The 27,916-nt window shown below is 63.7% G+C and overlaps 1 pseudogene; it reads right to left on the bottom strand.

Moving 5' to 3' along the window:
- LOC148138291 (uncharacterized) overlaps window positions 1-25,073 on the bottom strand; it is a 29,611-nt pseudogene extending 4,538 nt beyond the window's left edge.
- Between the last annotated feature and the right edge of the window lie 2,843 nt (window positions 25,074-27,916).

Below are 27,916 nucleotides of genomic sequence, written 5' to 3'. Positions count from 1 at the left end.
GAGAGAGACAGGAGGGGGAGAGAGAGAGAGAGACAGGAGGGGGGAGAGAGAGAGAGACAGGAGGGGGAGAGAGAGAGACAGGAGGGGGGGAGAGAGAGAGACAGGAGGGGGAGAGAGAGACAGGAGGGGGAGAGAGAGAGAGGAACAGGAGGGGGGATAGAGGACAGGAGGGGGAGAGAGGGACAGGAGGGGGGAGAGAGGGACAGGAGGGGGAGAGAGGGACAGGAGGGGGGAGAGAGAGGGACAAGAGGGGGGAGAGAGGGACAAGAGGGGGGGAGAGAGGGACAGGAGGGGGGAGAGAGAGGACAGGAGGGGGGAGAGAGAGGGACAGGAGGGGGAGAGAGAGACAGGAGGGGGGAGAGAGAGAGACAGGAGGGGGAGAGAGAGAGACAGAAGGGGGGAGAGAGAGAGACAGGAGGGGGGAGAGAGAGAGACAGGAGAGGGGAGACAGAGAGACAGGAGAGGGTGAGAGAAACAGGAGTGGGGGGAGAGAGAGAGAGAGAGAAAGACAGGAGGGGAAGAGAGAGACAGGAGAGGGGGGGAGAGAGAGAGAGAAGAAGAGGAAGAGAGAGAGACAGGAGGGAAGAGAGAGAGACAGGAGGGAAGAGAGAGAGACAGGAGGGGGGGAGAGAGAGAGACAGGAGGGGGGGAGAGAGAGAGACAGGAGGGGGGGAGAGAGACAGGAGGGGGGGAGAGAGACAGGAGTGGGGGAGGAGAGGGACAGGAGTGGGGGACAGGGACAGGGACAGGAGTGGGGGAGTGAGGGACAGGAGTGGGGGAGAGAGGGACAGGAGTGGGGGAGAGAGGGACAGGAGTGGGGACAGGGACAGGAGTGGGGAGAGAGGGACAGGAGTGGGGGAGAGAGGGACAGGAGAGGGGGAGAGAGGGACAGGAGTGGGGGACAGGACAGGGACAGGAGTGGGGGAGAGAGGGACAGGAGTGGGGGAGAGAGACAGGAGTGGGGGACAGGGACAGGAGTGGGGGAGAGAGGGACAGGAGTGGGGGAGAGAGGGAAGGAGTGGGGGAGAGAGGGACAGGAGTGGGGGACAGGGATAGGAGTGGGGGACAGGGACAGGAGTGGGGGAGAGAGGGACAGGAGGGGGAGAGAGGGACAGGAGGGGGGGAGAGAGGGACAAGAGGGGGGAGAGAGGGACAAGAGGGGGGAGAGAGGGACAGGAGGGGGGAGAGAGAGACAGGAGGGGGGAGAGAGAGGGACAGGAGGGGGGAGAGAGAGACAGGAGGGGAGGAGAGAGAGGAGACAGGAGGGGGGAGAGAGAGAGACAGAAGGGGGGAGAGAGAGAGACAGGAGGGGGGAGAGAGAGAGACAGGAGGGGGGAGACAGAGAGACAGGAGAGGGTGAGAGAAACAGGAGTGGGGGGAGAGAGAGAGAGAGAGAAAGACAGGAGGGGAAGAGAGAGACAGGAGAGGGGGGGAGAGAGAGAGAGAGACAGGAGGGAAGAGAGAGAGACAGGAGGGAAGAGAGAGAGACAGGAGGGGGGAGAGAGAGAGACAGGAGGGGGAGAGAGAGAGACAGGAGGGGGGGAGAGAGACAGGAGGGGGGGGAGAGAGACAGGAGTGGGGGGAGAGAGGGACAGGAGTGGGGGACAGGGACAGGGACAGGAGTGGGGGAGAGAGGACAGTGAGTGGGGGGAGAGAGGGACAGGAGTGGGGGAGAGAGGGACAGGAGTGGGGGACAGGGACAGGAGTGGGGGAGAGAGGGGACAGGAGTGGGGGAGAGAGGGACAGGAGAGGGGGAGAGAGGGACAGGAGTGGGGGACAGGGACAGGGACAGGAGTGGGGGAGAGAGGACAGGAGTGGGGGAGAGAGACAGGAGTGGGGGACAGGGGACAGGAGTGGGGAGAGAGGGACAGGAGTGGGGGAGAGAGGGACAGGAGTGGGGGGAGAGAGGGACAGGAGTGGGGACAGGGACAGGAGTGGGGGACAGGGACAGGAGTGGGGGAGAGAGGGACAGGAGTGGGGGAGAGAGGGACAGGAGTGGGGGAGAGAGGGACAGGAGTGGGGGGACAGGGACAGGGACAGGAGTGGGGGAGAGAGGGACAGGAGTGGGGGAGAGAGGGACAGGAGTGGGGGAGAGAGGGACAGGAGTGGGGACAGGGACAGGGACAGGAGTGGGGGAGAGAGGGACAGGAGTGGGGGAGAGAGACAGGAGTGGGGGACAGGGACAGGAGTGGGGGAGAGAGGGACAGGAATGGGGAGAGAGGGACAGGAGTGGGGGAGAGAGGGAAGGAGTGGGGGACAGGGACAGGAGTGGGGGAGAGAGGGACAGGAGTGGGGAGAGAGGGACAGGAGTGGGGGAGAGAGGGACAGGAGTGGGGGGAGAGAGGGACAGGAGTGGGGGAGAGAGGGACAGGAGGGGGGAGAGGGACAGGAGTGGGGGGAGAGAGGGACGGGAGGGGGGAGAGAGGGACAGGAGGGGGGAGGGAGAGAGGACAGGAGGGGGGAGGGAGAGAGGGACAGGAGGGGGGAGGGAGAGAGAGACAGGAGGGGGGAGGGAGAGAGAGACAGGAGGGGGGGAGAGAGAGACAGGAGGGGGAGAGAGAGACAGGAGGGGGGAGAGAGAGAGAGACAGGAGGGGGGAGAGAGAGAAAGACAGGAGGGGGGAGAGAGACAGAGACAGGAGGGTGGAGAGAGAGAGAGACAGGAGGGGGGAGAGAGAGAGAGACAGGAGGGGGGAGAGAGAGAGAGACAGGAGGGGGGAGAGAGAGAGAGACAGGAGGGGGGAGAGAGAGAGAGACAGGAGGGGGGAGAGAGAGAGAGACAGGAGGGGGGAGAGAGAGAGAGACAGGAGGGGGGAGAGAGAGAGAGACAGGAGGGGGGAGAGAGAGAGAGAGACAGGAGGGGGGGGAGAGAGAGAGACAGGAGGGGGGGGAGAGAGAGAGACAGGAGGGGGGGGAGAGAGAGAGACAGGAGGGGGGGGAGAGAGAGAGACAGGAGGGGGGGGAGAGAGAGAGACGGGAGTGGGGGAGAGGGACGGGAGTGGGGGAGCGGGACGGGAGTGGGGGAGAGGGACGGGAGTGGGGGAGAGGGACGGGAGTGGGGGAGGGGGACGGGAGTGGGGGAGGGGGACGGGAGTGGGGGAGGGGGGCGGGAGTGGGGGAGAGGGAGGGGGGCGGGAGTGGGGGAGAGGGAGGGGGGCGGGAGTGGGGGAGAGGGAGGGGGACGGGAGTGGGGGAGAGAGAGGGGGACGGGAGTGGGGGAGAGAGAGGGGGACGGGAGTGGGGGAGAGGGAGGGGGACGGGAGTGGGGGAGAGGGAGGGGGACGGGAGTGGGGGAGAGGGAGGGGACGGGAGTGGGGGAGAGGGAGGGGGACGGGAGTGGGGGAGAGGGAGGGGGACGGGAGTGGGGGAGAGGGAGGGGGACGGGAGTGGGGGAGAGGGAGGGGGACGGGAGTGGGGGAGAGGGAGGGGGACGGGAGTGGGGGAGAGGGAGGGGGACGGGAGTGGGGGAGAGGGAGGGGGACGGGAGTGGGGGAGAGGGAGGGGGACGGGAGTGGGGGAGAGGGACGGGGACGGGAGTGGGGGAGAGGGACGGGAGTGGGGGAGAGGGACGGGAGTGGGGGAGAGGGAGAGGGAGAGACAGGAGGGGGGAGAGAGAGAGAGGGAGAGACAGGAGGGGGGAGAGAGAGAGAGAGAGAGACAGGAGTGGGGGTCGAGAGAGAGACAGGAGGGGGAGAGAGAGAGAGACAGGAGGGGGGTCGAGAGAGGGACAGGAGGGGGGAGAGAGAGAGGGACAGGAGTGGGGAGAGAGTGAGAGACAGGAGGGGGGAGAGAGAGAGAGACAGGAGGGGGGAGAGAGAGAGAGAGAGGAGGGGGGAGAGAGAGAGAGAGAGGAGGGGGAGAGAGAGAGAGAGAGGAGGGGGGAGAGAGAGAGAGACAGGAGGGGGAGAGAGAGAGAGAGTCAGGAGGGGGAGAGAGAGAGAGACAGGAGGGGGGTCGAGAGAGGGACAGGAGGGGGGAGAGAGAGAGGGACAGGAGGGGGGAGAGAGAGAGAGACACGAGGGGGGAGAGAGAGAGAGACAGGAGGGGGGAGAGAGAGAGAGACAGGAGGGGGGAGAGAGAGAGAGACAGGAGGGGGGAGAGAGAGAGAGACAGGAGGGGGGAGAGAGAGAGAGGAGGGGGGAGAGAGAGAGAGACAGGAGGGGGGAGAGAGAGACAGGAGGGGGGAGAGAGAGAGAGACAGGAGGGGGGAGAGAGAGAGAGACAGGAGGGGGGGGAGAGAGAGAGACAGGAGGGGGGGGGAGGGAGAGAGACGGGAGTGGGGGAGAGGGACAGGAGTGGGGGAGAGGGACAGGGACAGGAGTGGGGGAGAGAGACAGGAATGGGGGAGATGGACAGGAGTGGGGGAGAGAGGGACAGGAGTGGGGGAGAGAGGGACAGGAGTGGGGGAGAGAGGGACAGGAGTGGGGGAGAGAGGGACAGGAGTGGGGGAGAGAGGGACAGGAGTGGGGAGAGAGGGACAGGAGGGGGGAGAGAGGGACAGGAGGGGGGAGAGTGGGACAGGAGGGGGGAGAGAGGGACAGGAGGGGGGAGAGAGAGAGACAGGAGGGGGGAGAGAGGGACAGGAGGGGGGAGAGAGAGAGACAGGAGGGGGGAGAGAGAGGGACAGGAGGGGGGAGAGAGAGAGAGACAGGAGGGGGGAGAGAGAGAGAGACAGGAGGGGGGAGAGAGAGAGACAGGAGGGGGGAGAGAGAGAGACAGGAGGGGGGAGAGAGAGAGACAGGAGGGGGGAGAGAGAGAGACAGGAGGGGGGAGAGAGAGAGACAGGAGAGGGTGAGAGAAACAGGAGTGGGGGGAGAGAGAGAGAGAAAGACAGGAGGGGAAGAGAGAGACAGGAGAGGGGGGGAGAGAGAGAGAGAGACAGGAGGGGGGGAGAGAGAGAGACAGGAGGGGGGAGAGAGAGAGACAGGAGGGGGAGAGAGAGAGAGAGACAGGAGGGGGGGAGAGAGACAGGAGGGGGGGAGAGAGACAGGAGTGGGGGAGAGAGGGACAGGAGTGGGGGACAGGGACAGGAGTGGGGGAGAGAGGGACAGGAGTGGGGGAGAGAGGGACAGGAGTGGGGGAGAGAGGGACAGGAGTGGGGGACAGGGACAGGGACAGGAGTGGGGGAGAGAGGGACAGGAGTGGGGGAGAGAGGGACAGGAGTGGGGGAGAGAGGGACAGGAGTGGGGGACAGGGACAGGGACAGGAGTGGGGGAGAGAGGGACAGGAGGGGGGAGAGGGACAGGAGTGGGGGAGAGGGACAGGGACAGGAGTGGGGGAGAGAGGGACAGGAGGGGGGAGACAGGGACAGGAGGGGGGAGAGAGGGACAGGAGGGGGGAGAGAGGGACAGGAGGGGGGAGAGAGAGAGAGACAGGAGGGGGGAGAGAGAGACAGGAGGGGGGAGAGAGAGACAGGAGGGGGGAGAGAGAGACAGGAGGGGGGAGAGAGAGAGAGACAGGAGGGGGGAGAGAGAGAGAGACAGGAGGGGGGAGAGAGAGAGAGACAGGAGGGGGGAGAGAGAGAGAGACAGGAGGGGGGAGAGAGAGAGAGACAGGAGGGGGGAGAGAGAGAGAGACAGGAGGGGGGAGAGAGAGAGAGACAGGAGGGGGGAGAGAGAGAGACAGGAGGGGGGAGAGAGAGAGAGACAGGAGGGGGGAGAGAGAGAGACAGGAGGGGGGAGAGAGAGAGACAGGAGGGGGGAGAGAAACAGGAGTGGGGGGAGAGAGAGAGAGAAAGACAGGAGCGGAAGAGAGAGACAGGAGAGGGTGGGGAGAGAGAGAGAGAGACAGGAGGGGGGAGAGAGAGAGAGACAGGAGGGGGGAGAGAGAGAGACAGGAGGGGGGAGAGAGAGAGACAGGAGGGGGGAGAGAGAGAGACAGGAGGGGGAGAGAGAGAGAGAGACAGGAGGGGGGGAGAGAGACAGGAGGGGGGAGAGAGGGACAGGAGTGGAGGAGAGGGACAGGAGTGGGGGAGAGGGACAGGGACAGGAGTGGGGGAGAGGGACAGGAATGGGGGAGATAGACAGGAGTGGGGGAGAGTGGGACAGGAGTGGGGGAGAGAGGGACAGGAGTGGGGGAGAGAGGGACAGGAGTGGGGGAGAGAGGGACAGGAGTGGGGAGAGAGGGACAGGAGTGGGGGAGAGAGGGACAGGAGTGGGGGAGAGAGGGACAGGAGTGGGGGAGAGAGGGACAGGAGTGGGGAGAGAGGGACAGGAGGGGGGAGAGAGGGACAGGAGGGGGGAGAGAGGGACAGGAGGGGGGAGAGAGGGACAAGAGGGGGGAGAGAGGGACAGGAGGGGGGAGAGAGGGACAGGAGGGGGGAGAGAGAGAGACAGGAGGGGGGAGAGAGGGACAGGAGGGGGGAGAGAGAGAGACAGGAGGGGGGAGAGAGAGGGACAGGAGGGGGGAGAGAGAGAGACAGGAGGGGGGAGAGAGAGAGACAGGAGGGGGGAGAGAGAGAGACAGGAGGGGGGAGAGAGAGAGACAGGAGGGGGGAGAGAGAGAGACAGGAGAGGGTGAGAGAAACAGGAGTGGGGGGAGAGAGAGAGAGAAAGACAGGAGGGGAAGAGAGAGACAGGAGAGGGGGGAGAGAGAGAGACAGGAGGGGGGAGAGAGAGAGACAGGAGGGGGAGAGAGAGAGACAGGAGGGGGGGAGAGAGACAGGAGGGGGGGAGAGAGACAGGAGTGGGGGAGAGAGGGACAGGAGTGGGGGACAGGGACAGGGACAGGAGTGGGGGAGAGAGGGACAGGAGTGGGGGAGAGAGGGACAGGAGTGGGGGAGAGAGGGACAGGAGTGGGGGACAGGGACAGGGACAGGAGTGGGGGAGAGAGGGACAGGAGTGGGGGAGAGAGGGACAGGAGTGGGGGACAGGGACAGGGACAGGAGTGGGGGAGAGAGGGACAGGAGGGGGGAGAGGGACAGGAGTGGGGGAGAGGGACAGGGACAGGAGTGGGGGAGAGAGGGACAGGAGTGGGGGAGAGAGGGACAGGAGGGGGGAGAGAGGGACAGGAGGGGGGAGAGAGAGAGAGACAGGAGGGGGGAGAGAGAGACAGGAGGGGGGAGAGAGAGAGAGACAGGAGGGGGGAGAGAGAGAGAGACAGGAGGGGGGAGAGAGAGAGAGACAGGAGGGGGGAGAGAGAGAGAGACAGGAGGGGGGAGAGAGAGAGAGACAGGAGGGGGGAGAGAGAGAGAGAGACAGGAGGGGGGAGAGAGAGAGAGACAGGAGGGGGGAGAGAGAGACAGGAGGGGAGAGAGAGAGAGAGAGAGAGAGACAGGAGGGTGGAGAGAGAGTGAGAGAGACAGGAGGGGGGAGAGAGAGTGAGAGAGACAGGAGGGGAGAGAGAGAGTGAGAGAGAGAGACAGGAGTGGGGAGAGAGAGACAGGAGTGGGGAGAGAGAGACAGGAGTGGGGAGAGAGGGACAGGAGGGGGGAGAGAGGGACAGGAGGGGGGAGAGAGGGACAGGAGGGAGGAGAGAGGGACAGGAGGGAGGAGAGAGGGACAGGAGGGGGGAGAGAGAGAGAGAGACAGGAGGGGGGAGAGAGAGAGAGCGACAGGAGGGGGGAGAGAGAGAGCGACAGGAGGGGGGAGAGAGAGAGACAGGAGGGGGGGAGAGAGAGAGAGAGAGAGAGAGACAGGAGTGGGGGAGAGAGAGAGACAGGAGGGGGGGTGAGAGAGAGAGACAGGAGGGGGGAGAGAGAGAGAGAGACAGGAGGGGGGGAGAGAGAGAGAGGAGGGGGAAAGAGAGAGAGAGGAGGGGGGAAAGAGTGAGAGGAGGGGGGAAAGAGAGAGAGAGGATGGGGGAAAGAGAGATAGAGGAGGGGGGAGAGGGAGAGAGACAGGAGGGGGGAGAGAGAGAGACAGGACAGGGGAGAGAGAGAGAGAGACAGGACAAGGGAGAGAGAGAGAGACAGGACGGTGGAGAGAGAGAGACAGGACGGTGGAGAGAGAGAGACAGGACGGTGGAGAGAGAGAGACAGGACGGTGGAGAGAGAGAGACAGGACGGGGGAGAGAGAGACAGGAGGGGTGAGAGAGAGACAGGAGGGGTGAGAGAGAGAGACAGGAGGGGTGAGAGAGAGAGACAGGAGGGTGGAGAGAGAGAGACAGGAGGGGGGAGAGAGAGAGACAGGAGGGGGGAGAGAGAGAGACAGGAGGGGGGAGAGAGAGACAGGAGGGGGGAGAGAGAGAGACAGGAGGGGGGAGAGAGAGACAGGAGGGGGGAGAGAGAGAGACAGGAGGGGGGAGAGAGAGAGACAGGAGGGGGGAGAGAGAGAGACAGGAGGGGGGAGAGAGAGAGACAGGAGGGGGGGAGAGAGAGAGACAGGAGGGGGGGAGAGAGAGAGACAGGAGGGGGGGAGAGAGAGAGACAGGAGGGGGGAGAGAGAGAGAGACAGGAGGGGGGAGAGAGAGAGAGACAGGAGGGGGGAGAGAGAGAGAGACAGGAGGGGGGAGAGAGAGAGAGACAGGAGGGGGGAGAGAGAGAGACAGGAGGGGGGAGAGAGAGAGAGATAGGAGGGGGGAGAGAGAGAGAGACAGGAGGGGGTAGAGAGAGAGAGACAGGAGGGGGGAGAGAGAGAGACAGGAGGGGGGAGAGAGAGAGACAGGAGGGGGGAGAGAGAGAGACAGGAGAGGGTGAGAGAAACAGGAGTGGGGGGAGAGAGAGAGAGAGAGAGAGAAAGACAGGAGGGGAAGAGAGAGACAGGAGAGGGGGGGGAGAGAGTGAGAGAGACAGGAGGGAAGAGAGAGAGACAGGAGGGAAGAGAGAGAGACAGGAGGGAAGAGAGAGAGACAGGAGGGGGGAGAGAGAGAGACAGGGGGGGGAGAGAGAGAGACAGGAGGGGGAGAGAGAGAGAGAGACAGGAGGGGGGGAGAGAGACAGGAGGGGGGGAGAGAGACAGGAGGGGGGAGAGAGGGACAGGAGTGGGGGAGAGTGACAGGAGTGGGGGAGAGAGGGACAGGAGTGGGGGAGAGAGGGACAGGAGTGGGGGAGAGAGGGACAGGAGTGGGGGAGAGAGGGACAGGAGTGGGGGAGAGAGGGACAGGAGTGGGGGAGAGAGGGACAGGAGTGGGGGAGAGAGAGAGACAGGAGGGGGGGAGAGAGAGAGACAGGAGAGGGAGAGAGAGAGACAGGAGGGGGGGAGAGAGAGAGACAGGAGGGGGGTGAGAGAGACAGAAGGGGGCAGAGAGGACGGGGAGAGAGAGAGACAGGAGGGGAGAGAGAGAGACAGGAGGGGAGAGAGAGAGAGACAGGAGGGGAGAGAGAGACAGGAGGGGAGAGAGAGAGACAGGAGGGGAGAGAGAGAGAGAGAGACAGGAGGGGGGAGAGAGAGAGACAGGAGGGGGGAGAGAGAGTGAGAGAGACAGGAGGGGGGAGAGAGAGTGAGAGAGACAGGAGGGAAGAGAGAGAGTGAGAGAGAGAGACAGGAGTGCGGAGAGAGGGACAGGAGGGGGGAGAGAGGGACAGGAGGGAGGAGAGAGGGACAGGAGGGGGGAGAGAGAGAGAGAGACAGGAGGGGGGAGAGAGAGAGAGAGACAGGAGGGGGGAGAGAGAGAGAGAGACAGGAGGGGGGAGAGAGAGAGCGACAGGTGGGGGGAGAGAGAGAGACAGGAGGGGGGGAGAGAGAGAGAGAGAGAGAGAGAGACAGGAGTGGGGGAGAGAGAGAGACAGGAGGGGGGGTGAGAGAGAGAGACAGGAGGGGGGAGAGAGACAGAGACAGGAGGGGGGGAGAGAGAGAGAGGAGGGGGAAAGAGAGAGAGAGGAGGGGGGAAAGAGTGAGAGGAGGGGGGAAAGAGAGAGAGAGGATGGGGGAAAGAGAGATAGAGGAGGGGGGAGAGGGAGAGAGACAGGAGGGGGGAGAGAGAGAGACAGGACAGGGGAGAGAGAGAGAGAGACAGGACAAGGGAGAGAGAGAGAGACAGGACGGTGGAGAGAGAGAGACAGGACGGTGGAGAGACAGAGACAGGACGGTGGAGAGAGAGAGACAGGACGGTGGAGAGAGAGAGACAGGACGGGGGAGAGAGAGACAGGAGGGGTGAGAGAGAGAGACAGGAGGGGTGAGAGAGAGAGACAGGAGGGTGGAGAGAGAGAGACAGGAGGGGGGAGAGAGAGAGACAGGAGGGGGGAGAGAGAGAGACAGGAGGGGGGAGAGAGAGAGACAGGAGGGGGGAGAGAGAGAGACAGGAGGGGGGGAGAGAGAGAGACAGGAGGGGGGGAGAGAGAGAGAGACAGGAGGGGGGAGAGAGAGAGAGACAGGAGGGGGGAGAGAGAGAGAGACAGGAGGGGGGAGAGAGAGAGAGACAGGAGGGGGGAGAGAGAGAGAGACAGGAGGGGGGAGAGAGAGAGAGACAGGAGGGGGTAGAGAGAGAGAGACAGGAGGGGGGAGAGAGAGAGAGACAGGAGGGGGGAGAGAGAGAGACAGGAGGGGGGAGAGAGAGAGACAGGAGGGGGGAGAGAGAGAGACAGGAGGGGGGAGAGAGAGAGACAGGAGGGGGGAGAGAGAGAGACAGGAGGGGGGAGAGAGAGAGACAGGAGAGGGTGAGAGAAACAGGAGTGGGGGGAGAGAGAGAGAGAGAGAGAGAAAGACAGGAGGGGAAGAGAGAGACAGGAGAGGGGGGGGGAGAGAGAGAGAGAGACAGGAGGGAAGAGAGAGAGACAGGAGGGAAGAGAGAGAGACAGGAGGGGGGAGAGAGAGAGACAGGGGGGGGAGAGAGAGAGACAGGAGGGGGAGAGAGAGAGAGAGACAGGAGGGGGGGAGAGAGACAGGAGGGGGGGAGAGAGACAGGAGGGGGGGAGAGAGACAGGAGGGGGGAGAGAGGGACAGGAGTGGGGGAGAGAGGGACAGGAGTGGGGGAGAGAGGGACAGGAGTGGGGGAGAGAGGGACAGGAGTGGGGGAGAGAGGGACAGGAGTGGGGGAGAGAGGGACAGGAGTGGGGGAGAGAGGGACAGGAGTGGGGGAGAGAGGGACAGGAGTGGGGGAGAGAGGGACAGGAGTGGGGGAGAGAGGGACAGGAGTGGGGGAGAGAGGGACAGGAGGGGGGAGAGAGGGACAGGAGGGGGGAGAGAGGGACAGGAGCGGGGAGAGAGGGACAGGAGGGGGGGGAGAGAGAGACAGGAGGGGGGAGAGAGAGAGACAGGAGGGGGGAGAGAGAGAGACAGGAGAGGATGAGAGAAACAGGAGTGGGGAGAGAGAGAGAGAGAGAGAAAGACAGGAGGGGAAGAGAGAGACAGGAGAGGGGGGGAGAGAGAGAGAGAGACAGGAGGGAAGAGAGAGAGACAGGAGGGGGGAGAGAGAGAGACAGGAGGGGGGAGAGAGAGAGACAGGAGGGGGGAGAGAGAGAGACAGGAGGGGGAGAGAGAGAGAGAGACAGGAGGGGGGGAGAGAGAGAGACAGGAGGGGGGGAGAGAGAGAGACAGGACGGTGGAGAGAGAGAGACAGGAGGGGGGAGAGAGAGAGACAGGAGGGGGAGAGAGAGAGAGAGACAGGAGTGGGGGAGAGAGAGACAGGGCGGGGGAGAGAGAGACAGGGCGGGGGAGAGAGAGACAGGACGGGGGAGAGAGAGACAGGACGGGGGGGAGAGAGAGGACGGGGGAGAGAGAGACAGGAGGGGTGAGAGAGAGAGAGACAAGAGGGGTGAGAGAGAGAGAGACAGGGGGGGAGAGAGAGAGACAGGAGGGGGGAGAGAGAGAGACAGGAGGGGGGAGAGAGAGAGAGACAGGAGGGGGGAGAGAGAGAGAGACAGGAGGGGGGAGAGAGAGAGAGACAGGAGGGGGGAGAGAGAGAGAGACAGGAGGGGGGAGAGAGAGAGAGACAGGAGGGGGGAGAGAGAGAGACAGGAGGGGGGAGAGAGAGAGACAGGAGGGGGGAGAGAGAGAGACAGGAGGGGGGAGAGAGAGAGACAGGAGAGGGTGAGAGAGAGAGACAGGACGGTGGAGAGACGGCGGGGGAGAGAGAGACAGGACGGGGGAGAGAGAGACAGGACGGGGGGGAGAGAGAGGACGGGGGAGAGAGAGACAGGAGGGGTGAGAGAGAGAGACAGGAGGGGTGAGAGAGAGAGACAGGAGGGGTGAGAGAGAGAGACAGGAGGGGGGAGAGAGAGAGACAGGAGGGGGGAGAGAGAGAGACAGGAGGGGGGAGAGAGAGAGAGACAGGAGGGGGGAGAGAGAGAGACAGGAGGGGGGAGAGAGAGAGACAGGAGGGGGGAGAGAGAGAGAGACAGGAGGGGGGAGAGAGAGAGACAGGAGGGGGGAGAGAGAGAGACAGGAGGGGGGAGAGAGAGAGAGACAGGAGGGGGGAGAGAGAGAGAGACAGGAGGGGAGAGAGAGAGAGAGACAGGAGGGGGGAGAGAGAGAGAGACAGGAGGGGGGAGAGAGAGAGACAGGAGAGGGTGAGAGAAACAGGCGTGGGGGGAGAGAGAGAGAGAAAGACAGGAGGGGAAGAGAGAGACAGGAGAGGGGGGGGAGAGAGAGAGAGAGACAGGAGGGAAGAGAGAGAGACAGGAGGGAAGAGAGAGAGACAGGAGGGGGAGAGAGAGAGGAACAGGAGGGGGGAGAGAGGGACAGGAGGGGGGAGAGAGGGACAGGAGGGGGGAGAGAGGGACAAGAGGGGGGAGAGAGGGACAGGAGGGGGGAGAGAGGGACAGGAGGGGGGAGAGAGGGACAGGAGGGGGGAGAGAGGGACAGGAGGGGGGAGAGAGAGGGACACGAGGGGGGAGAGAGAGGGACAGGAGGGGGGAGAGAGAGGGACAGGAGGGGGGAGAGAGAGACAGGAGGGGGGAGAGAGAGAGACAGGAGGGGGGAGAGAGAGAGACAGGAGGGGGGAGAGAGAGAGACAGGAGGGGGGAGAGAGAGAGACAGGAGGGGGGAGAGAGAGAGACAGGAGAGGGTGAGAGAAACAGGAGTGGGGGGAGAGAGAGAGAGAGAGAAAGACAGGAGGGGAAGAGAGAGACAGGAGTGGGGGGGAGAGAGAGAGAGAGAGACAGGAGGGAAGAGAGAGAGACAGGAGGGGGGGAGAGAGAGAGACAGGAGGGGGGAGAGAGAGAGACAGGAGGGGGGAGAGAGAGAGAGACAGGAGGGGGAGAGAGAGAGAGAGAGACAGGAGGGGGGGAGAGAGACAGGAGGGGGGGAGAGGGACAGGAGTGGGGGACAGGGACAGGGACAGGAGTGGGGGAGAGAGGGACAGGAGTGGGGGAGAGAGGGACAGGAGTGGGGGAGAGAGGGACAGGAGTGGGGGAGAGAGGGACAGGAGTGGGGGACAGGGACAAGGACAGGAGTGGGGGAGAGAGGGACAGGAGTGGGGTAGAGAGGGACAGGAGTGGGGGAGAGAGGGACAGGAGTGGGGGAGAGAGGGACAGGAGTGGGGGAGAGAGGGACAGGAGGGGGGAGAGGGACAGGAGTGGGGGAGAGAGGGACAGGAGTGGGGGAGAGAGGGACAGGAGGGGGGAGAGAGGGACAGGAGGGGGGAGGGAGAGAGAGACAGGAGGGGGAAGGGAGAGAGAGACAGGAGGGGGGAGAGAGAGACAGGAGGGGGGAGAGAGAGACAGGAGGGGGGAGAGAGAGAGAGACAGGAGGGGGGAGAGAGAGAGAGACAGGAGGGGGGAGAGAGAGAGAGACAGGAGGGGGGAGAGAGAGAGAGACAGGAGGGGGGAGAGAGAGAGAGAGACAGGAGGGGGGAGAGAGAGAGAGACAGGAGGGGAGGGAGAGAGAGAGACAGGAGGGGGGGGAGAGAGAGAGACAGGAGGGGGGGGAGGGAGAGAGACGGGAGTGGGGGAGAGGGACGGGAGTGGGGGAGCGGGACGGGAGTGGGGGAGCGGGACGGGAGTGGGGGAGCGGGACGGGAGTGGGGGAGCGGGACGGGAGTGGGGGAGAGGGACGGGAGTGGGGGAGAGGGACGGGAGTGGGGGAGGGGGACGGGAGTGGGGGAGAGGGAGGGGGACGGGAGTGGGGGAGAGAGAGGGGGACGGGAGTGGGGGAGAGGGACGGGAGTGGGGGAGAGGGAGAGGGACGGGAGTGGGGGAGAGGGAGGGGGACGGGAGTGGGGGAGAGGGAGAGGGACGGGAGTGGGGGAGAGGGACGGGGACGGGGACGGGAGTGGGGGAGAGGGAGAGGGACGGGAGTGGGGGAGAGGGAGGGGGACGGGAGTGGGGGAGAGGGAGGGGGACGGGAGTGGGGGAGAGGGACGGGAGTGGGGGAGAGGGAGAGGGACGGGAGTGGGGGAGAGGGAGGGGGACGGGAGTGGGGGAGAGGGAGAGGGACGGGAGTGGGGGAGAGGGACGGGGACGGGGACGGGAGTGGGGGAGAGGGAGAGGGACGGGAGTGGGGGAGAGGGAGGGGGACGGGAGTGGGGGAGAGGGAGGGGGACGGGAGTGGGGGAGAGGGAGGGGGACGGGAGTGGGGGAGAGGGAGAGGGACGGGAGTGGGGGAGAGAGAGGGGGACGGGAGTGGGGGAGAGGGACGGGAGTGGGGGAGAGGGAGGGGGACGGGAGTGGGGGAGAGGGAGGGGGACGGGAGTGGGGGAGAGGGAGGGGGACGGGAGTGGGGGAGAGGGAGGGGGACGGGAGTGGGGGAGAGGGAGGGGGACGGGGGAGAGGAGAGGTTACGGGAGCGGGGGAGAGGGACGGGGACGGGAGCGGGGGAGAGGGACGGGGACGGGAGCGGGGGAGAGGGACGGGGACGGGAGCGGGGGAGAGGGACGGGAGGCGGGAGAGAGAGAGAGGGAGAGACAGGAGGGGGGAGAGAGAGAGAGAGAGAGACAGGAGGGGGGGAGAGAGAGAGACAGGAGGGGGGGGAGGGAGAGAGACGGGAGTGGGGGAGAGGGACGGGAGTGGGGGAGCGGGACGGGAGTGGGGGAGCGGGACGGGAGTGGGGGAGCGGGACGGGAGTGGGGGAGCGGGACGGGAGTGGGGGAGAGGGACGGGAGTGGGGGAGAGGGACGGGAGTGGGGGAGGGGGACGGGAGTGGGGGAGAGGGAGGGGGACGGGAGTGGGGGAGAGAGAGGGGGACGGGAGTGGGGGAGAGGGACGGGAGTGGGGGAGAGGGAGAGGGACGGGAGTGGGGGAGAGGGAGGGGGACGGGAGTGGGGGAGAGGGAGAGGGACGGGAGTGGGGGAGAGGGACGGGGACGGGGACGGGAGTGGGGGAGAGGGAGAGGGACGGGAGTGGGGGAGAGGGAGGGGGACGGGAGTGGGGGAGAGGGAGGGGGACGGGAGTGGGGGAGAGGGACGGGAGTGGGGGAGAGGGAGAGGGACGGGAGTGGGGGAGAGGGAGGGGGACGGGAGTGGGGGAGAGGGAGAGGGACGGGAGTGGGGGAGAGGGACGGGGACGGGGACGGGAGTGGGGGAGAGGGAGAGGGACGGGAGTGGGGGAGAGGGAGGGGGACGGGAGTGGGGGAGAGGGAGGGGGACGGGAGTGGGGGAGAGGGAGGGGGACGGGAGTGGGGGAGAGGGAGGGGGACGGGAGTGGGGGAGAGGGAGGGGGACGGGAGTGGGGGAGAGGGAGGGGGACGGGAGTGGGGGAGAGGGAGAGGGACGGGAGTGGGGGAGAGAGAGGGGGACGGGAGTGGGGGAGAGGGACGGGAGTGGGGGAGAGGGAGGGGGACGGGAGTGGGGGAGAGGGAGGGGGACGGGAGTGGGGGAGAGGGAGGGGGACGGGAGTGGGGGAGAGGGAGGGGGACGGGAGTGGGGGAGAGGGAGGGGGACGGGGGAGAGGAGAGGTTACGGGAGCGGGGGAGAGGGACGGGGACGGGAGCGGGGGAGAGGGACGGGGACGGGAGCGGGGGAGAGGGACGGGGACGGGAGCGGGGGAGAGGGACGGGAGGCGGGAGAGAGAGAGAGGGAGAGACAGGAGGGGGGAGAGAGAGAGAGAGAGAGACAGGAGGGGGGGAGAGAGAGAGACAGGAGGGGGGGGAGGGAGAGAGACGGGAGTGGGGGAGAGGGACGGGGACGGGAGCGGGGGAGAGGGACGGGAGGCGGGAGAGAGAGAGAGGGAGAGACAGGAGGGGGGAGAGAGAGAGAGAGAGAGACAGGAGGGGGAGAGAGAGAGAGACAGGAGGGGGGTCGAGAGAGGGACAGGAGGGGGGAGAGAGAGAGAGACAGGAGGGGGGAGAGAGAGGGACAGGAGGGGGGAGAGAGAGAGAGACAGGAGGGGGGAGAGAGAGAGAGACAGGAGGGGGGAGAGAGAGAGAGACAGGAGGGGGGAGAGAGAGAGGAGGGGGGAGAGAGAGAGAGAGAGGAGGGGGGAGAGAGAGAGAGAGAGAGAGGAGGGGGGAGAGAGAGAGAGACAGGAGGGGGGAGAGAGAGAGAGACAGGAGGGGGAGAGAGAGAGACAGGAGGGGGGGTCGAGAGAGAGGGACAGGAGGGGGGAGAGAGAGAGGGACAGGAGGGGGGAGAGAGAGAGAGACAGGAGGGGGGAGAGAGAGAGAGAGACAGGAGGGGGGAGAGAGAGAGAGAGAGGAGGGGGGAGAGAGAGAGAGAGAGGAGGGGGGAGAGAGAGACAGGAGGGGGGGGAGAGAGAGAGAGACAGGAGGGGGGGAGGGAGAGAGACGGGAGAGGGACAGGAGTGGGGGAGAGGGACAGGGACAGGAGTGGGGGAGAGGGACAGGAGTGGGGGAGAGAGACAGGAGTGGGGGAGAGAGACAGGAGTGGGGGAGAGAGGGACAGGAGTGGGGGAGAGAGGGACAGGAGTGGGGGAGAGAGGGACAGGAGTGGGGGAGAGAGGGACAGGAGTGGGGGAGAGAGGGACAGGAGTGGGGGAGAGAGGGACAGGAGTGGGGGAGAGAGGGACAGGAGTGGGGAGAGAGGGACAGGAGGGGGGAGAGAGGGACAGGAGGGGGGAGAGAGGGACAAGAGGGGGGAGAGAGGGACAGGAGGGGGGAGAGAGGGACAGGAGGGGGGAGAGAGAGACAGGAGGGGGGAGAGAGAGGGACAGGAGGGGGGAGAGAGAGAGACAGGAGGGGGGAGAGAGAGAGACAGGAGGGGGGAGAGAGAGAGACAGGAGGGGGGAGAGAGAGACAGGAGGGGGGAGAGAGGGACAGGAGGGGGGAGAGAGAGAGACAGGAGGGGGGGAGAGAGAGAGACAGGAGGGGGGAGAGAGAGACAGAAGGGGGCAGAGAGGACAGGGAGAGAGAGAGACAGGAGGGGAGAGAGAGAGACAGGAGGGGAGAGAGAGAGACAGGAGGGGGGACAGAGAGTGAGAGAGACAGGAGGGGAGAAAGAGAGAGTAGCGGGGAGAGAGAGAGAGAGAGAGAGAGGAGGGGGAGAGAGAGAGAGAGGAGGGGGAGACAGAGAGAGAGGAGGGGGAGACAGAGAGAGGAGGGGGGGAGAGAGAGACAGGAGGGGAGAGAGAGAGCGACAGGAGGGGAGAGAGAGAGAGACAGGAGGGGAGAGAGAGAGAGAGACAGGAGGGGAGAGAGACAGGAGGGAAGAGAGACAGGAGGGGAGAGAGTGAGAGACAGGAGGGGAGAGAGAGAGAGAGAGACAGGAGGGGAGAGAGACAGGAGGGGAGAGAGAGAGAGAGACAGGAGGGGAGAGAGACAGGAGGGGAGAGAGAGAGAGAGAGACAGGAGGGGAGAGAGACAGGAGGGGAGAGAGAGAGAGAGACAGGAGGGGAGAGAGACAGGAGGGGAGAGAGAGAGAGAGACAGGAGGGGAGAGAGACAGGAGGGGGAGAGAGAGAGAGAGACAGGAGGGGAGAGAGACAGGAGGGGAGAGAGAGAGAGAGACAGGAGGGGAGAGAGACAGGAGGGGGGAGAGAGAGAGAGACAGGAGGGGAGAGAGACAGGAGGGGAGAGAGAGAGAGAGACAGGAGGGGAGAGAGACAGGAGGGGAGAGAGAGAGAGAGACAGGAGGGGAGAGACAGGAGGGGAGAGAGAGAGAGAGACAGGAGGGGAGAGAGTCAGGAGGGGAGAGAGAGAGAGAGTCAGGAGGGGAGAGAGAGAGAGAGAGAGAGACAGGAGGGGAGAGAGTCAGGAGGGGAGAGAGAGAGAGAGAGAGAGACAGGAGGGGAGAGAGACAGGAGGGGAGAGAGAGAGAGAGACAGGAGGGGAGAGAAGGGGAGAGAGAGAGAGAGAGACAGGAGGGGAGAGAAAGAGAGAGGGAGAGAGACAGGAGGGGAGAGAGGGAGAGAGACAGGAGGGGGGAGAGAGAGACAGGAGGGGGGGGAGAGAGAGACAGGAGGGGGGGGGAGAGAGAGAGACAGGAGGGGGGGGGAGAGAGAGAGACAGGAGGGGGGGGGAGAGAGAGACAGGAGGGGGGGAGAGAGAGAGACAGGAGGGGGGAGAGAGAGAGACAGGAGGGGGGGAGAGAGAGAGACAGGAGGGGGGGAGAGAGAGAGACAGGAGGGGGGGAGAGAGAGACAGGAGGGGGGGAGAGAGAGAGACAGGAGGGGGGAGAGAGAGAGACAGGAGGGGGGGAGAGAGAGAGACAGGAGGGGGGGGGAGAGAGAGAGACAGGAGGGGGGGAGAGAGAGAGACAGGAGGGGGGGAGAGAGAGAGACAGGAGGGGGGGAGAGAGAGAGACAGGAGGGGGGGAGAGAGAGAGACAGGAGGGGGGAGAGAGAGAGACAGGAGGGGAGAGAGAGAGAGACAGGAGCGGAGAGAGACAGGAGGGGAGAGAGAGAGAGAGACAGACAGGAGGGGAGAGAGAGAGAGAGACAGGAGGGGGTGAGAGAGAGAGAGAGACAGGAGGGGGGAGAGAGAGAGAGAGACAGGAGGGGGGAGAGAGAGAGAGAGACAGGAGGGTAGAGAGAGAGAGACAGGAGGGGAGAGAGAGAGACAGGAGGGGAGAGAGAGAGAGACAGGAGGGAGGAGAGAGAGAGACAGGACAGTGGAGAGAGAGAGACAGGACGGTGGAGAGAGAGAGACAGGACGGTGGAGAGAGAGAGACAGGACGGTGGAGAGAGAGAGACAGGACGGTGGAGAGAGAGAGAGACAGGAGGGGGGGTGAGAGAGACAGGAGGGGTGAGAGAGAGAGAGAGACAGGAGGGGTGAGAGAGAGAGAGAGAGAGAGGAGGGGGGAAAGAGAGAGAGGAGGGGGGAAAGAGAGAGAGGAGGGGGGAAAGAGAGAGAGGAGGGGGGAAAGAGAGAGTAGGGGGGAAAGAGAGAGAGGAGGGGGGAAAGAGAGAGAGAGGAGGGGGGAAAGAGAGAGGAGGGGGGAGAGGGAGAGAGACAGGAGTGGGGAGAGGGAGAGAGACAGGAGTGGGGAGAGGGAGAGAGACAGGAGTGGGGAGAGGGAGAGAGACAGGAGTGGGGAGAGGGAGAGAGACAGGAGTGGGGAGAGGGAGAGAGACAGGAGTGGGGAGAGGGAGAGAGACAGGAGGGGGGAGAGGGAGAGAGACAGGAGGGGGGAGAGGGAGAGGGACAGGAGTGGGGAGAGGGAGAGGGACAGGAGGGGGGAGGGAGAGAGAGAGGGACAGGAGGGGGGAGAGAGACAGGACGGTGGAGAGAGAGAGAGAGACAGGAGGGGAGAGAGACAGGAGGGGAGAGAGAGAGAGAGACAGGAGGGGAGAGAGACAGGAGGGGAGAGAGAGAGAGAGACAGGAGGGGAGAGAGACAGGAGGGGAGAGAGAGAGAGAGACAGGAGGGGAGAGAGACAGGAGGGGAGAGAGAGAGAGAGACAGGAGGGGAGAGAGACAGGAGGGGAGAGAGAGAGAGAGACAGGAGGGGAGAGAGACAGGAGGGGGGAGAGAGAGAGAGACAGGAGGGGAGAGAGACAGGAGGGGAGAGAGAGAGAGAGACAGGAGGGGAGAGAGACAGGAGGGGAGAGAGAGAGAGAGACAGGAGGGGAGAGACAGGAGGGGAGAGAGAGAGAGAGACAGGAGGGGAGAGAGTCAGGAGGGGAGAGAGAGAGAGAGTCAGGAGGGGAGAGAGAGAGAGAGAGAGAGAGACAGGAGGGGAGAGAGTCAGGAGGGGAGAGAGAGAGAGAGAGAGAGAGAGACAGGAGGGGAGAGAGACAGGAGGGGAGAGAGAGAGAGACAGGAGGGGAGAGAAGGGGAGAGAGAGAGAGAGAGACAGGAGGGGAGAGAAAGAGAGAGGGAGAGAGACAGGAGGGGAGAGAGGGAGAGAGACAGGAGAGGGGGAGAGAGAGACAGGAGGGGGGGGAGAGAGAGACAGGAGGGGGGGGGAGAGAGAGACAGGAGGGGGGGGGAGAGAGAGACAGGAGGGGGGGGAGAGAGAGAGACAGGAGGGGGGGAGAGAGAGAGACAGGAGGGGGGGAGAGAGAGAGACAGGAGGGGGGGAGAGAGAGAGACAGGAGGGGGGGAGAGAGAGAGACAGGAGGGGGGAGAGAGAGAGACAGGAGGGGGGGAGAGAGAGAGACAGGAGGGGGGGAGAGAGAGAGACAGGAGGGGGGGAGAGAGAGAGACAGGAGGGGGGAGAGAGAGAGACAGGAGGGGAGAGAGAGAGAGACAGGAGCGGAGAGAGACAGGAGGGGAGAGAGAGAGAGAGACAGACAGGAGGGGAGAGAGAGAGAGAGACAGGAGGGGGTGAGAGAGAGAGAGAGACAGGAGGGGGGAGAGAGAGAGAGAGACAGGAGGGGAGAGAGAGAGAGAGAGACAGGAGGGTAGAGAGAGAGAGACAGGAGGGGAGAGAGAGAGACAGGAGGGGAGAGAGAGAGAGACAGGAGGGAGGAGAGAGAGAGACAGGACAGTGGAGAGAGAGAGACAGGACGGTGGAGAGAGAGAGACAGGACGGTGGAGAGAGAGAGACAGGACGGTGGAGAGAGAGAGACAGGACGGTGGAGAGAGAGAGACAGGACGGTGGAGAGAGAGAGAGACAGGAGGGGGGGTGAGAGAGACAGGAGGGGTGAGAGAGAGAGAGAGACAGGAGGGGTGAGAGAGAGAGAGAGAGAGAGGAGGGGGGAAAGAGAGAGAGGAGGGGGGAAAGAGAGAGAGGAGGGGGGAAAGAGAGAGTAGGGGGGAAAGAGAGAGAGGAGGGGGGAAAGAGAGAGAGAGGAGGGGGGAAAGAGAGAGGAGGGGGGAGAGGGAGAGAGACAGGAGTGGGGAGAGGGAGAGAGACAGGAGTGGGGAGAGGGAGAGAGACAGGAGTGGGGAGAGGGAGAGAGACAGGAGGGGGGAGAGGGAGAGAGACAGGAGGGGGGGAGAGGGAGAGAGACAGGAGGAGGGAGAGAGGACAGGAGTGGGGAGAGGGAGAGGGACAGGAGGGGGGGAGGGAGCGAGAGGGACAGGAGGGGGGAGAGAGACAGGACGGTGGAGAGAGAGAGACAGGACGGTGGAGAGAGAGAGACAGGACGGGGGAGAGAGAGACAGGACGGGGGAGAGAGAGACAGGACGGTGGAGAGAGAGAGACAGGAAGGTGGAGAGAGAGAGACAGGAAGGTGGAGAGAGAGAGACAGGACGGGGGAGAGAGAGACAGGACGGGGGAGAGAGAGACAGGACGGGGGAGAGAGAGACAGGACGGTGGAGAGAGAGAGACAGGAGGGGGGAGAGAGAGAGACAGGAGGGGAGAGAGAGAGGGACAGGAGGGGAGAGAGAGAGGGACAGGAGGGGAGAGAGAGAGGGACAGGAGGGGAGAGAGAGAGGGACAGGAGGGGGGAGAGAGAGAGAGAGAGAGAGACAGGAGGGGAGAGAGAGAGAGACAGGAGGGGAGAGAGAGAGGGACAGGAGGGGAGAGAGAGAGGGACAGGAGGGGAGAGAGAGAGGGACAGGAGGGGAGAGAGAGAGGGACAGGAGGGGGGAGAGAGAGAGAGAGAGAGACAGGAGGGGAGAGAGAGAGGGACAGGAGGGGAGAGAGAGAGGGATAGGAGGGGGGAGAGAGAGAGAGAGAGAGAGACAGGAGGGGAGAGAGAGAGAGACAGGAGGGGAGAGAGAGAGAGACAGGAGGGGAGAGAGAGAGAGACAGGAGGGGAGAGAGACAGGAGGGGAGAGAGAGAGAGACAGGAGGGGAGAGAGAGAGAGACAGGAGGGGAAAGAGAGAGGGACAGGAGGGGAGAGAGAGAGGGACAGGAGGGGAGAGAGAGAGGGACAGGAGGGGTGAGAGAGAGAGAGACAGGAGGGGGGAGAGAGAGAGACAGGAGGGGGGAGAGAGAGAAACAGGAGGGGGGAGAGAGAGAGACAGGAGGGGGGAGAGAGAGAGAGAGACAGGAGGGGGGAGAGAGAGAGAGAGAGACAGGAGGGGGGTGAGAGAGAGAGAGAGACAGGAGGGGGGAGAGAGAGAGAGAGAGACAGGAGGGTAGAGCGAGAGAGACAGGAGGGGAGAGAGAGAGAGACAGGAGGGGGGAGAGAGAGAGACAGGAGGGGGGGGAGAGAGAGAGACAGGACGGTGGAGAGAGAGAGACAGGACGGTGGAGAGAGTGAGACAGGACGGTGGAGAGAGAGAGACAGGACGGTGGAGAGAGAGAGACAGGACGGTGGAGAGAGAGACAGGAGGGTGGAGAGAGAGAGAGACAGGAGGGGAGAGAGAGAGAGACAGGAGGGGAGAGAGAGAGAGACAGGACGGTGGAGAGAGAGAGACAGGACGGGGGAGAGAGAGACATGAGGGGGGGGTGAGAGAGAGACAGGAGGGGGGAGAGAGAGAGACAGGAGGGGGGGAGAGAGAGAGAGAGACAGGAGAGGGTGAGAGAAACAGGAGTGGGGGGAGAGAGAGAGAGAGAGAAAGACAGGAGGGGAAGAGAGTGACAGGAGAGGGGGGGAGAGAGAGAGAGAGGACAGGAAGGAAGAGAGAGAGACAGGAGGGGGGAGAGAGAGAGACAGGAGGGGGGAGAGAGAGAGACAGGAGGGGAGAGAGAGAGGGACAGGAGGGGAGAGAGAGAGGGACAGGAGGGGAGAGAGAGAGGGACAGGAGGGGGGGAGAGAGAGAGAGAGAGAGACAGGAGGGGAGAGAGAGAGGGACAGGAGGGGAGAGAGAGAGGGATAGGAGGGGGGAGAGAGAGAGAGAGAGAGACAGGAGGGGAGAGAGAGAGAGACAGGAGGGGAGAGAGAGAGAGACAGGTGGGGAGAGAGAGAGAGACAGGAGGGGAGAGAGACAGGAGGGGAGAGAGACAGGAGGGGAGAGAGAGAGAGACAGGAGGGGAGAGAGAGAGAGACAGGAGGGGAAAGAGAGAGGGACAGGAGGGGAGAGAGAGAGGGACAGGAGGGGAGAGAGAGAGGGACAGGAGGGGTGAGAGAGAGAGAGACAGGAGGGGGGAGAGAGAGAGACAGGAGGGGGGAGAGAGAGAAACAGGAGGGGGGGAGAGAGAGAGACAGGAGGGGGGAGAGAGAGAGAGAGACAGGAGGGGGGAGAGAGAGAGAGAGAGACAGGAGGGGGGAGAGAGAGAGAGAGAGACAGGAGGGGGGAGAGAGAGAGAGAGACAGGAGGGTAGAGCGAGAGAGACAGGAGGGGAGAGAGAGAGAGAGACAGGAGGGGGGAGAGAGAGAGACAGGAGGGGGGAGAGAGAGAGACAGGAGGGGGGAGAGAGAGAGACTGGAGGGGGAGAGAGAGAGAGACAGGACGGTGGAGAGAGAGAGACAGGACGGTGGAGAGAGAGAGACAGGACGGTGGAGAGAGAGAGACAGGACGGTGGAGAGAGAGACAGGAGGGTGGAGAGAGAGAGAGACAGGAGGGGAGAGAGAGAGAGACAGGAGGGGAGAGAGAGAGAGACAGGACGGTGGAGAGAGAGAGACAGGACGGGGGAGAGAGAGACATGAGGGGGGGTGAGAGAGAGACAGGAGGGGGGAGAGAGAGAGACAGGAGGGGGGAGAGAGAGAGAGAGACAGGAGAGGGTGAGAGAAACAGGAGTGGGGGGAGAGAGAGAGAGAGAGAAAGACAGGAGGGGAAGAGAGTGACAGGAGAGGGGGGGAGAGAGAGAGAGAGACAGGGGGGAGAGAGAGAGACAGGAGGGGAGAGAGAGAGAGACAGGACGGTGGAGAGAGAGAGACAGGACGGTGGAGAGAGAGAGACAGGACGGTGGAGAGAGAGAGACAGGACGGTGGAGAGAGAGAGACAGGACGGTGGAGAGAGAGAGACAGGACGGTGGAGAGAGAGAGACAGGACGGTGGAGAGAGAGACAGGACGGGGGAGAGAGAGACAGGAGGGTGGAGAGAGAGAGAGACAGGAGGGGAGAGAGAGAGAGACAGGACGGTGGAGAGAGAGAGACAGGACGGGGGAGAGAGAGACAGGAGGGGGGGTGAGAGAGAGACAGGAGGGGGGGTGAGAGAGAGACAGGAGGGGGGGTGAGAGAGAGACAGGAGGGGGGGTGAGAGAGAGACAGGAGGGGGGAGAGAGAGAGACAGGACGGTGGAGAGAGAGAGACAGGAGGGTGGAGAGAGAGAGAGTCAGGAGGGGAGAGAGAGAGAGACAGGACGGTGGAGAGAGAGAGACAGGACGGGGGAGAGAGAGACAGGAGGGGGGGTGAGAGAGAGACAGGAGGGGGGGTGAGAGAGAGACAGGAGGGGGGGTGAGAGAGAGACAGGAGGGGGGGTGAGAGAGAGACAGGAGGGGGGGTGAGAGAGAGACAGGAGGGGGGAGAGAGAGAGACAGGAGGGGGGAGAGAGAGAGACAGGAGGGGGGAGAGAGAGAGACAGGAGGGGGGAGAGAGAGAGACAGGAGGGGGGAGAGAGAGAGACAGGAGGGGGAGAGAGAGAGACAGGTGGGGGGAGAGAGAGAGACAGGAGGGGGGAGAGAGAGACAGGAGAGGGTGAGAGAAACAGGAGTGGGGGGAGAGAGAGAGAGAAAAAGACAGGAGGGGAAGAGAGAGACAGGAGAGGGGGGGGAGAGAGAGACAGGAGGGGGGAGAGAGAGACAGGAGGGGGGAGAGAGAGACAGGAGGGGGGAGAGAGAGACAGGAGGGGGGAGAGAGAGACAGGAGGGGGGAGAGAGAGAGAGAGACAGGAGGGGAGAGAGAGAGGGAGACAGGAGGGGAGAGAGAGAGGGAGACAAGAGGGGGGAGAGAGAGAGAGAGACAGGAGGGGAGAGAGAGAGAGAGGGACAGGAACAGGAAGGGAGAGAGATAGACAGGAGCAGAGAGAGAGAGAGGGACAGGAAGGGGGAGAGAGAGAGAGACAGGTGGGGAGAGAGAGAGAGACAGGAGGGGGGAGAGAGAGAGAGACAGGAGGGGAGAGAGAGAGAGAGAGACAGGAGGGGGGGGAGAGAGACAGGAGGGGGGAGAGAGAGGAGGGGGGGGAGAGAGAGAGAGAGGAGGGGGGAGACAGAGACGGACAGGAGGGGGGAGAGAGAGAGAGAGAGACAGGAGGGGGGACCGAGAGAGAGACAGGAGGGGGGAGAGAGAGAGAGACAGGAGGAGAGAGAGAGAGAGAGAGAGAGACAGGAGGGGAGAGAGTTGCAGGAGTTGAGTGAGGGAGAGAAAGAGGCAGGGGGAAAGAGATGGGGCGAAGAGAGAGAGATGGTGAGAGAAAGATGGGGGTGAGGCACAGGGGCGATCGAGACAGGAGGGGAGAGAGAGAGAGAGAGAGACAGGAGGGGAGAGAGAGAGGGAGACAGGAGGGGAGAGAGAGAGGGAGACAGGAGGGGGGAGAGAGAGAGAGGGACAGGAAGGGAGAGAGAGAGAGAGGGACAGGAAGGGAGAGAGAGAGAGAGAGAGACAGGAGGGGAGAGAGAGAGACAGGAGGGGAGAGAGAGAGACAGGAGGGGAGAGAGAGACAGGAGGGGAGAGAGAGAGACAGGAGGGGAGAGAGAGACAGGAGAGAGAGAGAGAGACAGGAGGGGAGAGAGAGAGGGAGACAGGAGGGGGGAGAGAGAGAGGGACAGGAGGGGGGAGAGAGAGAGGGACAGGAGGGTGGAGAGAGACAGGTGTGGGGGAGAGAGAGAGGGACAGGAGGGGAGAGAGAGAGGGACAGGCGGGGAGAGAGGGACAGGAGGGGGGAGAGAGAGAGGGACAGGAGGGGGGAGAGAGAGAGGGACAGGAGGGGGGAGAGAGAGAGGGACAGGAGGGTGGAGAGAGACAGGTGTGGGGGAGAGAGAGAGGGACAGGAGGGGAGAGAGAGACAGGAGGGGAGAGAGAGACAGGAGGGGGGGAGGGAGAGAGGGACAGGAGGGGGGGAGGGAGAGAGGGACAGGAGGGGGGAGGGAGAGAGGGACAGGAGGGGGGAGAGAGAGACAGGAGGGGGGACAGAGAGACAGGAGGGGGGAGAGAGAGAGAGGCAGGAGGTGGGAGAGAGAGAGAGACAGGAGGGGGGGGAGAGAGAGACAGGAGGGGGGAGAGAGAGAGCCAGGAGGGGGGGGATAGAGAGAGCCAGGAGGGGAGAGAGAGGGACAGGAGGGGAGAGAGAGAGCCAGGAGGGGAGAGAGAGGGACAGGAGGGGAGAGTGAGAGGGACAGGCGGGGAGAGAGGGACAGGAGGGGGGAGAGAGAGAGGGACAGGAGGGGGGAGAGAGACAGGAGGGTGGAGAGAGACAGGTGTGGGGGAGAGAGAGAGGGACAGGAGGGGAGAGAGAGACAGGAGGGGAGAGAGAGCGGGACAGGAGGGGAGAGAGAGACAGGAGGGGGGGAGGGAGAGAGGGACAGGAGGGGAGAGAGAGAGAGAGAGACAGGAGGGGGGAGAGAGGGAGAGAGACAGGAGGGGGGAGAGAGAGAGAGAGACAGGAGGGGAAAGAGAGAGAGACAGGAGAGGAGAGAGATAGGAGGGGAGAGAGAGACAGGAGGGGGGGAGAGAGAGACAGGAGGGGGGAGAGAGAGACAGGAGGGGGGAGAGAGAGACAGGAGGGGGGAGAGAGAGACAGGAGGGGGGAGAGAGAGACAGGAGGGGGGAGAGAGAGAGAGGAGGGGGTAGAGAGAGAGGAGGGGGGAGAGAGAGAGGAGGGGGGAGCGAGAGAGAGAGGAGGGGGGAGCGAGAGAGAGAGGAGGGGAGAGAGAGAGAGGAGGGGGGAGAGAGAGAGACAGGAGGGGAAAGAGAGAGAGAGAGATAGGAGGGGAGAGAGAGATAGGAGGGGAGAGAGAGACAGGAGGGGAGAGAGAGAGAGGAGGGGGGAGAGAGAGAGAGAGAGAGGAGGGGGGAGAGAGAGAGAGGAGGGGGGAGAGAGAGAGGAGGGGGGAGAGAGAGACAGGAAGGGGGAGAGAGAGAGAGAGAGACAGGAGGGGGGAGAGAGAGAGAGACAGGAGGAGAGAGAGAGCGAGAGAGACAGGAGGGGAGAGAGTTGCAGGAGTTGAGTGAGGGAGAGAAAGAGGCAGGGGGAAAGAGATGGGGCGAAGAGAGAGAGATGGGGAGAGAAAGATGGGGGTGAGGCACAGGGGCGATCGAGACAGGAGGGGAGTGGTGGGGAGGAGCAGAGAAAAGAGAGCGCAGGAGGGAGAGAGTGTGAAAGTCAGAGGGAGAGAGAAATAGGGAGCCTGAGATGGAGGAGTGAGTGAGAATGAGAGATGGTGAGAGAGAGGGAGGAAGAGAGACAGACGGAATGCGAAAGTGAGGGAGAGAAAGGACAGCGTGAGGGGAAAAGTGTTGAAAGAAAACCAAGTGGAACCAAATGAGAGAAGAGAGAGAGAAAACAAGAGAATGAGGGTGGAGGGCGGGGGAGAGAGAGAGAGAGACAGGGCAGGAGTCATAGAGATGTACAGCACGGAAACAGACCCTTCGGTCCAACCCGTCCATGCCGACCAGATATCCCAACCCAATCTAGTCCCACCTGCCAGCACCCGGCCCATATCCCTCCAAACCCTTCCTATTCAGATACCCATCCAGATGTCTTTTAAATGTTGCAATCGCATTTACCTCCACCACTTCCTCTGGCAGTTCATTCCACACATGTACCACCCTCTGTGTGGAAAAGTTGCCCTTTAGGTCCCTTTTATATCTTTCCCTTCCCACCCTAAACCTTTTCCCTCTCGTTCTGGACTCCCCAGCCCCAGGGAAAAGACTTTGTCCATTTATCCTATCCAGACCCGTCATGATTTTATAAACCTCTATAAGGTCACCCCTCAGCCTCCGACGCTCCAGGGAAAACAGCCCCAGCCTGTTCAGCCTCTCCCTGTAGCTCAAACC

This window comes from Chiloscyllium plagiosum, unplaced genomic scaffold (genome assembly GCF_037043375.1).
Source record: "Chiloscyllium plagiosum isolate Xiang-an unplaced genomic scaffold, Cpla_swu_hap1 HiC_scaffold_40, whole genome shotgun sequence".
Lineage (NCBI taxonomy): Eukaryota > Metazoa > Chordata > Chondrichthyes > Orectolobiformes > Hemiscylliidae > Chiloscyllium > Chiloscyllium plagiosum.
This window is presented reverse-complemented; position numbering and strand designations above follow the sequence as displayed.